This window comes from Lissotriton helveticus, chromosome 2_1, assembly GCF_964261635.1.
Source record: "Lissotriton helveticus chromosome 2_1, aLisHel1.1, whole genome shotgun sequence".
NCBI lineage: Eukaryota > Metazoa > Chordata > Amphibia > Caudata > Salamandridae > Lissotriton > Lissotriton helveticus.
In genome coordinates, this window is record NC_136059.1 from 2,097,684,235 (window position 1) to 2,097,698,175 (window position 13,941).

A 13,941-nucleotide genomic window follows, 5' to 3' on the forward strand; every position below is an offset into this window, starting at 1 on the left:
ATTCTCACCTGATTAATCTCATGGCGTGTCAGCGTGGTACTAATGAGTACTGGTACCGTCGTCATGGTGATTTAAAATGTATGCTGAGGAACTTAGGAACTCCCACATGGTTCCTCACTCTCAGCTGTGCCGAGTATGGCTGGGAAGACTTACTTGAATTTCTACGAGAGGCAAATGGAAACATTGAAAATATCGAACTCAAGACACCCGGAGAACTGTGCTCTTTGGATCCAGTGAATGTATGCAGGTACTTCAATCATAGATTTGAAGCTATGATGTCTTTCATCATGAACAAGAAAAATCCACCTCTTGGAGAGGTGTTGGATTTCTTCTGGAGAAAGGAGTACCAAGCAAGGGGTGCTCCTCATATACATATGCTGCTGTGGATCAAAGATGCACCCAAATTTGGAACAGATCCAGATGACTTAGTGATGAGTTTCATAGAACAGTATTCTACATGTGCTGTTCCAAAGGCAAAGGAAGACAAAAACCTAAGAGAACAAGTTTTACGCTTCCAAAGCCATCGTTGTGGAAAGTACTGTCGTCGTAAATTCAGAAACAAGGACAAGTTCTACACAAAATGTCGTTTCGCCTTTCCACGACCGGTGATTTCTAAAGGAAGAGTGAACAGTTTGATGTCTTCGCTGCGACATAATGTGATGAAGAAATCACCCAAAAATACATACAATTTGAAAAGAAACGAAGAGTCCAAGTACATCAACGACTACAACCCAGTGATTTTGTCCATGTGGAATGCTAACATGGATATACAGTTTGTGGCTGATAACTGTATGGCTGTGGCTCGGTATGTGACATCTTACATCACCAAAAAAGAAAAGACAGAATTGAAGGATATGTGGGAGGACATTTCCCATGAAAAGAGCCTCAGTAAGAAGTTGTACAGTTTCAGTCTGAAGATGTTGTCGCATCGAGAAATCGGAGCTTAAGAAAGTTCTGACCGGTTGTCTTCAGCATGTCTCTATGCCAAATCCAGGAGTATCATTTGGGCGAGTCTTGGTCTTGCTGCAACGCGTAATCAAGTTCTGAAACCTGTACGGGAAAATGAGTATTTGGCGGAAAAGGAGCCAAACAGTACCGATATTTTGAAGACCAACATGTTGGATACATATTATCCAAATAGAAGCAGTCACCTCGAGAATGTTTGTCTGTATGAGGTTCTACAAAATTACATATTCAAGAGGAACATCAAAGAAGATATTGATAAAAGAGTGTATGCTGTAATTGGAAGTGAGGGATGTCTGGTCAAGCAAAGAAAATGGCAATTGGTAAATCATCGAAAATTGAGTGGCGAATCTCCTGAAAGAAAAGAGTTTTTCTATTTTGCACTTTTGCAACTTTTCAAGCCTTGGCGTGCAGAAGAGGAACTGCTTGGAGATTTCCTCTGTTACGAAGACTCTTTCAATGCTGCCAAGGAGACTATAGAATGTCCTGTTTTTCCCAAATATCTAGAAATGTTGAATGCGGAAATCGAGCAGGAAGCAATGATTGCAGCCGAGATTGCTAGAGACAGTTCTCAGGACAGTCAGAGTTCTGTTTCATTGAGTCAGGATCCACTAGGAGGACCAGTTATCGAAAATGAAGCTGCCACTGCCATGATTGAAGTGGAAAGTGCCATGGCACATGCTCAGGAGGATGCAGTTAACTTAGAAGACTTGGAAAGACAACTCAACGTTGAGCAGAGAAAAATATATGAAAAAGTTACCAACCAAATTGATCATGGATTAAGTCATGAGAAGAAAGAGTGCTCATGTACGTCGTTGAAGCCTGTCAGCCTGTACGTGAGTGGAGAAGCGGGAACTGGAAAAAGTTTCCTCATTAAAGCAATTTCATGTTATTTGCAGAAAAGGACTGAGTCATCGCTGTCTTGTGTTGTCACCGCTCCAACTGGACTGGCAGCACATAACATTAAAGGTATTACTTTGCATCGTCTACTGATGCTGCCAGTGGAGCATGATAACAAATTACAATACCACAAGTTATCTGGAGATGCTTGTTGTGAAGTTTCAAGAGTCTTGAGGAAAATGAAACTTCTTATCATTGACGAAGTAAGCATGGTTTCCAATGTCATGCTTGCCTTTGTGCATTTGAGAATGCAAGAAGTTCTCAAAACAGAGTATGATGTGTTATTTGGTGGCAAACACATCATTGTTTTCGGTGATCTTCTGCATCTGACACCAGTGAAAGGACAACCTGTGTTCAAAATGCTCACGCATGAAGATACCAGGAAGTGCCTAGGGAGCATTGGCAACGTCAATATATGGTTAAACTTCAATTATGCTGAACTGCGTGAAAATATGCGTCAAGCGAAGGATGAAGATTATAAGAATATTCTACAAGATGTTAGAATTGGAAAAGTGACCGAGCATGGGAAAGAAGCTTTACATGCACGATTACTGTCAAATTTATATCCAGAAGAAGACGTTGTGCCTGAGAATATTTTTCGGAAAATTACTGAGAAGAAATCTGGAATATGTTTGATGCCAACTCTTGCAGAATGTGCCATCTTCAACAACAAAATGTTGCATTTAGAAAACCAAGAGATTGTGAAACTAGAAGCTATTGACAGAGTAGAGCATATGGGAGCAACAATTATTTTGTCTGAGAATTTGAAATCAAAATTGGATTCATTAGAGAAGACTATATCTAAAACTGCAGGTTTTGAAAAGACTCTGAATGTGTGCTTAAAGTGCCGTATCATTTTAAGAAGGAATTTACATATTGAAAGAGGTCTGGTAAATGGATCAATGGGTAATGTTGTTGATTTTGAGAAATACAGAAATAGAGATGGAATTGAATTTTAAAAAATTAAATTTGATGGCATTGAGGAAGTACAGCTAATTGGTTGTTGCTCTGCTAGGTTTTTGCTTGTGAAAGACTTATATGTTCGCCGTAAGCAGTTTCCTGTTTGCTTGGCATATGCGGTGACAATCCATAAATCGCAAGGTTTAAGTGTAGACAGTGCATTGGTGAATATTGGCAGTTCTGTGTTCAAGGAGGGTATGACATATGTGGCATTGTCACGAGTCAGAACTTTATCGGGATTGTACTTGATTGAGTGTGATGTCACAAACATTTGTGCGGATCTAGATTGTGTTAAGGAATACAATAGGTTAAGAAGAGAGTATGCGCCACATTTGCCTCAATATCCTTTGTTTGAGAAACGTGTGGTAGGCCGGAAACGAAGAAATGTGACCAATAGTAGAGAGGTTGTAGCAAAAAGACGAAAAGTCGATGAACCCGAAATTATAAGCAGAAAGAAAAAGGATTTTGTTGAAGATGTTGTTGGTTTTCAATTTGAAAACAGTTCTGGTGTCAACTGCTATGCTAATGTAGTGGTTAATGTTGTCTTTTATCTAGAAACTTTAAAAGAAGAGATTGTGGTCAATTCGGATCAGAGATTTTGCAGTTTGTTGAATTCTGTGTTAGAGAAATGTACAGACCCTCCAGGATATCGCGATTTCGCGATTTCGCGATTTGCCGCGAAATCGGCACTTTTAAAAAAATGCCGCGATTTTTACACAAATGCCCGCGAAATCGGCATTTTTGTAGAAATCGATGCATTTTGATAAAAGCCGCTATATCCTGGGGGGTCTGGGGCCACTTATGTTGTTTTTTGGGGCGGGCGGGAAGGACACAGAAGCACTAAAGAATAACTGTCCGGGCTTAATGGGGCATTAGCAGCTCACTGCGAGGGGCTTTGAAGTGCCCCTCCAGCCTCTGGCTCCCCGCTGGAGACCCTCCCAGTGACTGGGGCGAGGCGCCACCCTCTCCCCTGGAGAGCTTTGTGTCATTCGCTTGATAGAGGGCGGTGACTTATGGATGGAGAGGAAGAGAGGGGGTGAGTGTAGAACCCGGGCACCAAGCAACGCGTTTGTTTACAAGGTAAAGGGCATCTTTTCCATGTGGAGGGGCATGTCGGAGGGAGGGGGAGGGGGAGGGTAGAAACTGCTGAGAAAAGGCAACCATGACGCCTATTCCTCCCCGCATGACTCCCCATCGCCCTCTGACACCCCACCCCAGCCTCACATAGGATCGAAAACCAGGAATATAATTTACTGAATGCCTTGCCGAGAACTGCTAACATCAGTAAGTAGAAGCCCGGGCAAATCGCTGAATGTGAGAGTACAACTTTTAATTTATTGACTCCTGCTAACGTCAATAGTCTCAAAAGGACCTTTCAATCTATTGGGTAGCCCCTAAAGAAGCAACATGCTCAGAAAACTGTTGCATAGGCTAGCACATAATTATTAGTCCTCTCAATTCCATTAAATATTACTTTTCTTTTGTATCATTTGTACCTCACATGTGTGACACATGAATGTGAGAACTTGGGGCATGAAGTACATTCAAGGTCACATCAGGACAACTTACCAGTTGAAGTATGCTGTATTTTTCCTTTATTTTCCCAAAAATATGAGATCTAATTGAGAAGACTCTTAGGGCCTCATTTACAATATGTTGACGCACAGGAGCGCAGCAAGCCTTCCTGCAGAGTGATGTCATCATGTGGCCTAAGTTTAAATCAAAAGAGGCGGCAAGCAAATTAAACTTAGCCACAGGTTCACAAGTGGGCTATCTTTAAGCATGTGAATTAGTTAAACCTACAATCAAGAGTGTTTCTATGGAGGAATGCTTAAATTAGTATACATACACAGCTTCATGTTGTTAAATAACTAAAAAAAATAAGATATCTGTGTTTGTTGTAGGAAAAATGGACAAATAAAATGCCGCAAAATTGCCGCTAAATTTCCATATTTGTGCCGCTACATTTCCATTTTTGTGCCGCTAAATTTGCTAATCCATGCCGCTATATCCTGGGGGGTCTGAATGTAGCACTGATAGAACAAAAATAGAAAGTGTGTCTGAAATTCGAAATCTGTTAGACAAATGTTCAGGTCAAACACAATTCTCTCAAAATATTCAGCAAGATTGTCAGGAGTTTTTAATGTATATGCTTGATATATTGCAAGATGAAGGTGTAGATGTAGATCACCTGTTTGGCCTTTCTTATCAATGGCAGCATGACTGCGAGAACTGTAGGGTATCAAGTACTACTAGTGTAGACTCAGAAAGATTTATATATTTAACTTTGCCAGACAGTAAATCAGTGTCCTTTAATAAATAGTAAAAGCAGCCGATCACAACATGGAGTGTAGCCAATGTAAGTCTGAAATGTTGTCCACATTATTTATACGAACATATGGCCAGTATGTCATTTTAATGTTCCAACGATGTAGGCCTGATGGAACAAAATTGACAACTTTAATTAAACATTTTGTGGCTTCACAGTTGTCAATATCAGGAAGGACTTTTGTAACTGCAGAAATTATATATCATGATGGTCCTTCGACAACATCAGGCCATTACACAGCTTATTTGAAGTCTAGAAACGGCTGGTCATTCTGCAATGATTCTGTTTTAACTTTAAAAAAAAAATTGCCTTTTGACCTTAAAAATTCTTACTTGGTGTTTTTACAACCAAAATTTTAGGGAAAGAATCTCGGGATTTGCTCTGAGGAATTTCAAGAGGTTCTAATGGCTCCTACACTATTTGGCCTTGAGGATAAGTGTAGTACAGAGTCAAAATTTATTTTTGAGTTTTAAGTAGTTACTGAAAAAAAAGAAGGTTTTCTTACAGAAAGTGGTGGGCACGGATTAGTTAAAGGACAACAGAGTATTTCCCAAAGCAAACGGTGTTCTTACCATAACACTTGACGTCGTGGAAAAATAACTGCACTTTGAATGAGTTCAGAAAAACTGTTTCTTTTAATAAGCTAATTCAAGCAGCCAATCAAAACATGGAGTAGAGGTAATGTAAGTCTGCAATGCTGTCAACATATTTTGAACAAACTTTTGGTTATAATGTCATTTAAAAATTCCAACTATATAAACCTGATGAAAATAAGTTTTCAACTTTAATTTCAAATGTTGTGGCTACACAGTCGTTGATTTTAGGAAAAACATTTCTAACTGCAGCTATTATATGACATGATGGTCCTTTCACAACATCCACTTATTACATATCTTATTCAAAACGTAAAAAAAGCTGATGTTCCGGAAATAATTTTCACTATGAAACAATGTTGCCTTTTTATTTAAAAATATTCTTACTTTCTGTTTTCAGAAGAAAGAATTTAGGGTAGGTAACTGTTTTATAAAGATTCTAGGAGTTGATATAATTTTATGTACTGTTTTAAATTGCTTTGTGATTAAAAGTGATGTAGAGAATTAAATAATTGTAGTAGTCATAGAGGTAGTGTAAGTCTGCTTCATAGTAAGCAGTATCAGTGTCATAGGAAATGTGGAACATGAGTGAGCAAGAAGGGTGAGATATTACTAGTACAGGATTGTGAAAGTGATCCTGAACGTTTTCTTTCTGAAAGTTGCGGAAAAAGAAAATGACGGGATTTGCTTAGAAGAATTCCAAGAGTTATAAATGGCTCTTACACGATTTGGCCTTGTGGAAAAGTGCGGTAGAGAGCGAGAAGTCATTTATTGTATGTAACATATTTGTCAAAACGATGGAGCTTTTGTTTCAGAAAGTGGCGGGCTGAAAATAATAACAGCACAACAGAGTGTAAGCTGTTCATAAGACATCCTTCGACGTCATGGAAAGTAAGTTAATTTTAAGGAGTTCTGATTTTTGATTGGTTATGTTATATGGGTTTTTTAAACACAATCATTTTGATTGTGTTTTTTTTCCCCGCTGTTATATGATGAATACCTTCAAGTCACTGTTTTTAGTGAAATTTGATATATTCTGAGAACAGCAAAAATAAACCATTTAACATGTATAATTATTTCTGTACTTTTTGTATTTATGATATACATTTAGAATTGTGTAGGAGGCATGGAGAAGCTGAGGCTTCTGTAAGTGTCAAAGTTGTTGCATAGAGTGCTCACCTTCTGCGTAGTCTTTCATATGATAGACTACATCTGCACAATGAGATACCTAAGCAAAGGAAACACAAGTGATGTGATTGTGGAATGAGAAAAACAAATTGCACGTTTTACAATTACATTAACTGTGTTTCCTAACATTACGAATCACATTGTGTAGATGAGGTTTAGGCCTGTTCCATGAGACAGAGGAGGTCTGACATTTGTTCAAGAGTGCAGTGGACATGACTCACTTCGTTGGTAGGCCTGCACATGTATTATCTCCTCTGTACTCTTCAACAACTTAAATTTCATCTGTAACCCTGAGTAGGACTCACCTGAAACGAATCTGTGGATAGGCCACACCTTATCAGTATCTAGAAACAATCATTTAAAATGTTAGGGGCAGATTTATGATGGCCGTGCGCCTCTTTTGCGCCGCTGTTCCGTCACTTTTGTGACACAGCAGCAGTGCAAAAGATGCACCATGTTGCAAGATAGGCCTCACTTCATCTCCAACAAGATACCATCAGTTTAAAATGTATATAATTAGGACTGTGTAGGGGACATGGAGAAGCTGAGGCTTCAGTAAGTGTCAGAGTTGTTGCATGCAGTGCTGACCTTCTGCGTACTCTTTCATATGCTGGACTACATCTGTACAATGACATATCTAAGCAAAGGAAACACAGGTAATGTGATTGTGAAATGAGGAAAAAAAATACACGTTTTTCAATGACATCACCTGTGTTTCCTAACATTACGAATCACATTGTGCAGATGAGGTTTAGGCCTGTCCAGGGAGACAGAGGAGGTCTGGCTTTTGTTCAAGAGTGCAGTGGACATGCCTCACTTCATTGGTAGGCCTGCACATGTACTATGTCCTCTGTACTCTTCAACAAGCCTAAATTTCATCTTTATACCTGAGTAGGCCTCACCTCAAACAAACCTCTGGATAGGCCACACCTTATTGGCATCCTGAAACAATCATTTAAAATGTTAGGGACAGTTTTATGATGGCCGTGCACCTCTTTTGCGCTGCCGTTGCGTCACTTTTGTGAGACAGCAGCAGTGCAAAAGATGCACCATGTTGCAAGATAGGCCTCACTTCATCTGCATCAAGATACTGTTAGTTTAAAATGTATATGTTTAGGACTGTGTAGGGGGCATGGAGAAGCAGAGGCTTCTGTAAGTGTCAAAGTTGTTGAAAAACTGTTTGTCCTTCAATCTTTTCCCTTGTCTTTTCTCATTTTTAAATACATGTTTTAATATTTTTCAAATTTTTGTTCTTTCTTTCACAGATTGAAAGTATAAAAATAACAAGTGACTAAGTTAACGACAATTATAAGGTAAATGTGTTGTACTCTTTTCGTTACATTTCTATCACATTTAACTTCTATTAGTTCCACTGCTTCATTTCTTTAACCCTCACTTTCCTGCCTTTGCTACTTCCCTCATTCCTTTCTCTATTACTTACTTACTCTACTCCTTCCACTCTTTTTCTCAGTCCCTCTCTTCTCATAGTTCCTCACTCTTGTTCACTCACTCTGTCTCTATTACTCTCACTGTCTCTGACTGATCATTCTTTCACTACTTGTTCATTATGCTTTCTCCCTGTAGTTCAAGCACACTAAGGGGCATATTATCAACACAGGCAATAAAATTATCGCTGCTTTTATCGGCAGAAAACTGCCGCAAAAGTGGCTTTAGTGGCAGTTTTCTGCCGCAAAAGCGGCTTTAGCGGCAGATTTCTGCCGATAAAAGCAGCGAAAATTTTATCGCCTATGTTGATAATATGCCCCTATATTATTTACATTTCTTTGCTGTTTCAATCATTCCTTTTCTGTTACTTCTTCTTTTCTGCATTCTGTTTTTTCTCTCTGTTATTTCACATGTTTTAATCTTAATTTGAACATTCACTCACATTCTCTAAGAAACTCTTGTTTGTTATTCTTCTACTCTCCTTTTTTTCTTTCACTTCCTTATCTATTTTGTTTTTCACAATTATACCCTCTTCCATCTTTTCTTCGGTAAATAGATCTATTAAACAGTATCTCTGGTTTAGTCCCTATAGCTGTCTTTCTTTTAACATTACTCTCTGTTTCCTTCCCTTATACTTACTCTTCTTTTTGAAAAAAAAAAATTTTTGGTTCGCTCCCGGTTGGCGTACCGGCGAGCGAACCGGGAAGCGAACCAAAAGAAATAGAGGTTGCCAGAGTGCTAAACATTCTAGCAATTTTTTTATAAAGGGGAGGTAGTTCTGAAAAGAACTTTTTTTTATTATTTTTGTTGTTTTATATTTTTTTTATTTTTTTTCTGAACATTTTTTAACTTTTTTTGTATTTTTTGAACGGTTTTATATTTTTTTTGTTTTTTTTGAGGGGGAACAACGAAAAACAGGCATTAGAAAGGGCTCAACAGGAGCAAATTTTTTTTTATTTTTTGGGGCATTTTGAGCACTTGTGGTTTTCAAATGCTCTGTTTATCAAATTGATACTCATATTTGCACATGAGAGTAGGTCACCACAATAAAGGCACACTATCTTCATGTGTACAAAATTCTGTTGGATGTTTGGGACCGTTTCCCTCGCCTCTGGTCCCGACAGAGTTACCTGTGCCGATGTACTGGCCACAGGAGTTGGTGGGTTGTCTTGGAGGTGACGCATCTCTGCAACGTTGTAATTCAGTGGATGCCACCTCTGCATATGACGGTGCATAGTATAGTTACCATAACTATACTTTTTGTCTGTACCTCTAGATAAAACATCTTTACAAATGAGGCATGTCACATGTCGGGCATTCACTTTTTTTTGGCCTCGAGGAAAAGAATAAAACTGCCAAATAAAACTGTCTTTGTGGTGGGATTTCCGGGGCTCTTCACGTAAGAACTGCCTCCCCTCTACTTCCTCTTCCTCTTCTTCTTCCTCTTCCTCCTCTGGGTTGGGAAGGAACTGTGGAGGTGGTCCTTCCTTCCTAGGTGGTTGTGGTGGTGGTGGGGGTCCACCAGCTGCAGCTACTACAAATGCCATTATTTTAATAAGCAAAAACAGGTCTTCCTCTCACAAAGATGAAAGTCAGAGTGAGGAAAGAAGGTGGGGGCTTTCATCATTTGGGAACAAAAAAAAATGTTCTAAACCAATGAAAAGTGTTATTTTTAGGTCACATGACCTAGCCTTGCATCATTAGGAAACCAAAAGTGAAATGAACCAATAGAAAGTTTTATTAACAAGTCACATGACCTGTTACGCTTACGTTACGCGCTCCGCGCCCCGGATCGCTTCCGGGGAGCTGCGCTTCGCGCCTCGGTTCGTGCTCCGGAGCACTTCCGGGTGCGCTAACGCGGCGCGTCATAAGACGCATTACGCGGCAACGCGATACGTCGCGCTTACGCGACGCGCCCCGGATCGCTTCCGGGGAGCTGCGCTTCGCGCCTCGGTTCACGCTCCGGAGCACTTCCGGGTGCGCTAACGCGGCGCTTCATAAGACGCATTACGCGGCAACGCGATACGTCGCGCTTACGCGACGCGTCACAATGTTGTTTTCGAACGCGGCAGTTGCGCTAACGGAACGTTTACCGGTTCGCGGACCGGGTCGCGGCACCAAATTGAGCTAACGGAAATCTACCCGGTGCGCGGACCGGTAGCGAAACAAAAAAAAATTAAAAAAATGTATATATATACATAAAAAAATTATATTAAAAACATATAAAATATATTTTTCGATTTAAAGAAGAATACATTTTAAAGCTTTTGATATTTGCTATTAAAAACCATTAAAATTCACATATATAGTTAGTTCTACTAACTATATATCGCGCACCCGCAATCCACTGCTGATCATGTCACATATTACATCATTCATGACATGGGGTCAGTGACATCACTGATGACATCACTGATGACATCTCAAATGACATGAATATATGCGAATTTCAATGGTTTTGTGTGAGTAAAATAAGGTTTTGTAAATGCTAATTCCTAACTATATATGGTCTATAACCTATGGTTTTTTTCAGTGAATTTTCAAGGTTTTGTAAATGCTAATTCCTAACTATATATGGTCTTTAACCTATGTTTTTTTTAGTGAATACATATATATATATATATATATATATATATATATATATATATATATATATATATATATATATATATATATATATATATATATATATATAACCTACTGGCGGTCGCCAGTAGGTAGTTATAGTTAGGACCTAGTTGCCATAGGAAATCCGCAACATTCTATTTGGAATAACTTTGGCGCCGTTTGACGAATCTTCACAAATTTCTCTAAAAAAATGGCCTGTTCTGCTCCACTCCTTCCCTGAAAGTTTGGGGGTGATTCATGAAGCGGGGGCTGAGAAAAAAGGGGGGTCCAAAAACGTTTTTTCCCCAAGCAATTTTCCATAGGACCTTTAGCCAGCGCTATAGCCCGAACGGCTGAACGGAATTACACCAAATTTGGCAGAGAGGTAGTAAATACGTTCAGTTGTTCCTGAGAAAATCAAAAGTAAAATCAAAGATATATATCCGAAGTTGTACCGTATTCGTACCGTCAAAGGACAGTACGTGTACCTTCACGAGCACGAGCTGCATGCTCATTGGCTGTCAACTGTCTGTCAACACTCCAAACTAGGAACTGTTGGCAACCATCTTGTGCCTTGGTAGAACCGAGGCACAAGAAAGCAGAAAAACAAACATGCAGAACGCAAAAATTGGGCAGGGTAGAAACACCCTGACCCCCTAGGCCTGCTCAGGGGGTTCCACAAGGACCCCCAATTTTTTTTTTTTATCGCGGTGTACGCGTAGGTACGGGTACCCCATGAAAAAAAATGCCACACTGCCCAGGGGACCGCTGTTAGGGATTTGCCAGTTTCCTAGTCCCATTTCTTTGACCATGTACATGCAGGTCACCTGACAGTCAGGGGGTGTGTGCTCCTGTATAAATGGAATCACCTTCCTCTGCCTCATTGCTTGGTTTTGTTCCCTTGTCGCCTTTTACCTAGTGCCCGGAGTCGGATTGGATGTAATTTTTCCCGCTATCGAAGTCCTGGATTTTGGAGCCCTAACCTTTGCGGGATATTTGTTGGAGATTATCGAGGGTCCGGCGGCCGCCGGATCCCGTTTTTGTGCATTTGCCAGTACAACCCTGGTCATTCATGAGCAAGTCTACCCCCCTGGAAGGTATGTTTAGAGCCTTCGGGGTTAGCACCGTACGGTTACTGGAGACCCGGTAGTGTGCTGGGATTGGATTACCATTACGCGGCTGCGTAGTGGCTGTAATGCTGTCATTTCCTGGTATTAGTTGCCGCTCAACGTCGTTTTGCGCTTGTTTAGGTGCAAATACGAACAGTTTTTGATTTCTTCGTTTTCCCTTAGTTCTAGTAAGTTTAGTTTTCCTGTTTTTTGTGGCCTGATATTCGGGTTCAGAACAACAGCATTGTTGATACAAAATGTTTTTTTTTATGTCTAAGGACTTTTTTCCCTAAATCCCGTTTTTTCTCTGTCTTGTTTTGGCATAACACTGGGTGTTTTTCTGCGGACCGTCAAGTTTTGGACTGTCAAGACACGTGAATTATATCATTCTGTTTTGGATACATGAACCCTGAACATTATTTTCTTGATATTCCTGCTGACAAGCTCTGGTAAGAGGGGTTCCTTTATGTTTATGAGGGTGTCTGTTTTGTACATGGTCTTAAAATGTATTGTTAGCACTTGTTACCCAAATTATATGTTGAGGATACTGTTGTTTGTGTTTCTTGTTCCAGGTATCCCTACAATGAGATAGAGCCATCAGCAGAAAGAGAGTGGCAGTCCATAGAAGTCCAGTGTTGTCTTCCTTTTTGTTTCTTGCCCCCCTCCCTCTCCTGGCGCCCGGGTGATTTGTGCCCTGTATTCCCATTCAGCGCACATCATAAGGATGTGGGTAGGGGATAGGGATCATTGTCGCCTCTGCAGTGTTGGGCATTGCTGGATGTAAAGGGTGACAACTGCCACCCCCGCGGGACAAAGTAAATATGAAAGCGGGGGGCTCATGGCCCCCCCGCAGCCCCAGGGACCGCCACCCCCTGGGCCTTTGATATTAATGATGGGGGCCTCTAAGGCCCCCTGAGCCCCGGGGACCGACACCCCCTGGGGCTTTCTTAATAAGTATGCGCGGGGGCTCACGACCCCCCTGCATTCCCCGGGACCGCCACCCCCCGGGGCTTCGATATTAATGATGGGGGGGCCTCTAAGGCCCCCTGAGCCTCAGGGACCGCCACCCCCGGGGCTTTCTTATTAAGTATGCGGGGGGCTCACAGCCTCCGCAGCCCTGGGGAGCGCCACCCCCAGGGCCTTTGTTTTTTAAAATAAACCTGTGTGGGGGGCACAAGCCCTCCCACACGCCCCAGGGACGCCACCTCCCCAGGGCTCTAATATGTAAAAAAGGGGGGTCCGTGACGGACCCCCAGCCCCGGGGACCACCACACCCGGGGCTTTTAAGAGGTGGGAGGTAGGCCACGTGGCCCCCCTCCCACCTCTTAAAAGCCCTGAGCCCTCGATGGCCCTGGTGACCGCCACCCCCCAGGGCCGGCTCCTGCAGTGTCCCGGGGTGCCCACCCCCCGGACACTGCTGGTTGCTATGGTAGGGTGGGAGCCTCACGGCTCCCACCCTACCACAGCAAACTGCTTTGAGTTTTTGAAAGAGAGAGCAGGAAACCTGCTCTCTCTTTCAAAAATCAAAGCGGATTGCTTTTCTGCATGGGGAGTAGCATGTTAGCTGCTCCCCATGCAGAAAAGCAATGCCGGCTCCCGCAGGATGCGGGGAGCCGACAGGGACCGTGGGGGGCTTGGGGACCCCCCACGGCCCCCAACAAGGAGGGCCAGGCCTTGGTGGATGGGGTCCCTGGGGACAGAATTGGCCACAGGATGGGGCTACGCGGCCCTCTTCCCGTAACAAAAAAAGAATTGGGGGCAGCCCCTGGGGGATGGGGTCCCCAGGTCCAAAAAAAGAAGAAAAAGAAGGGGAGCTACACAGCCCCCCTTCTTAAAAGTAAAAAAA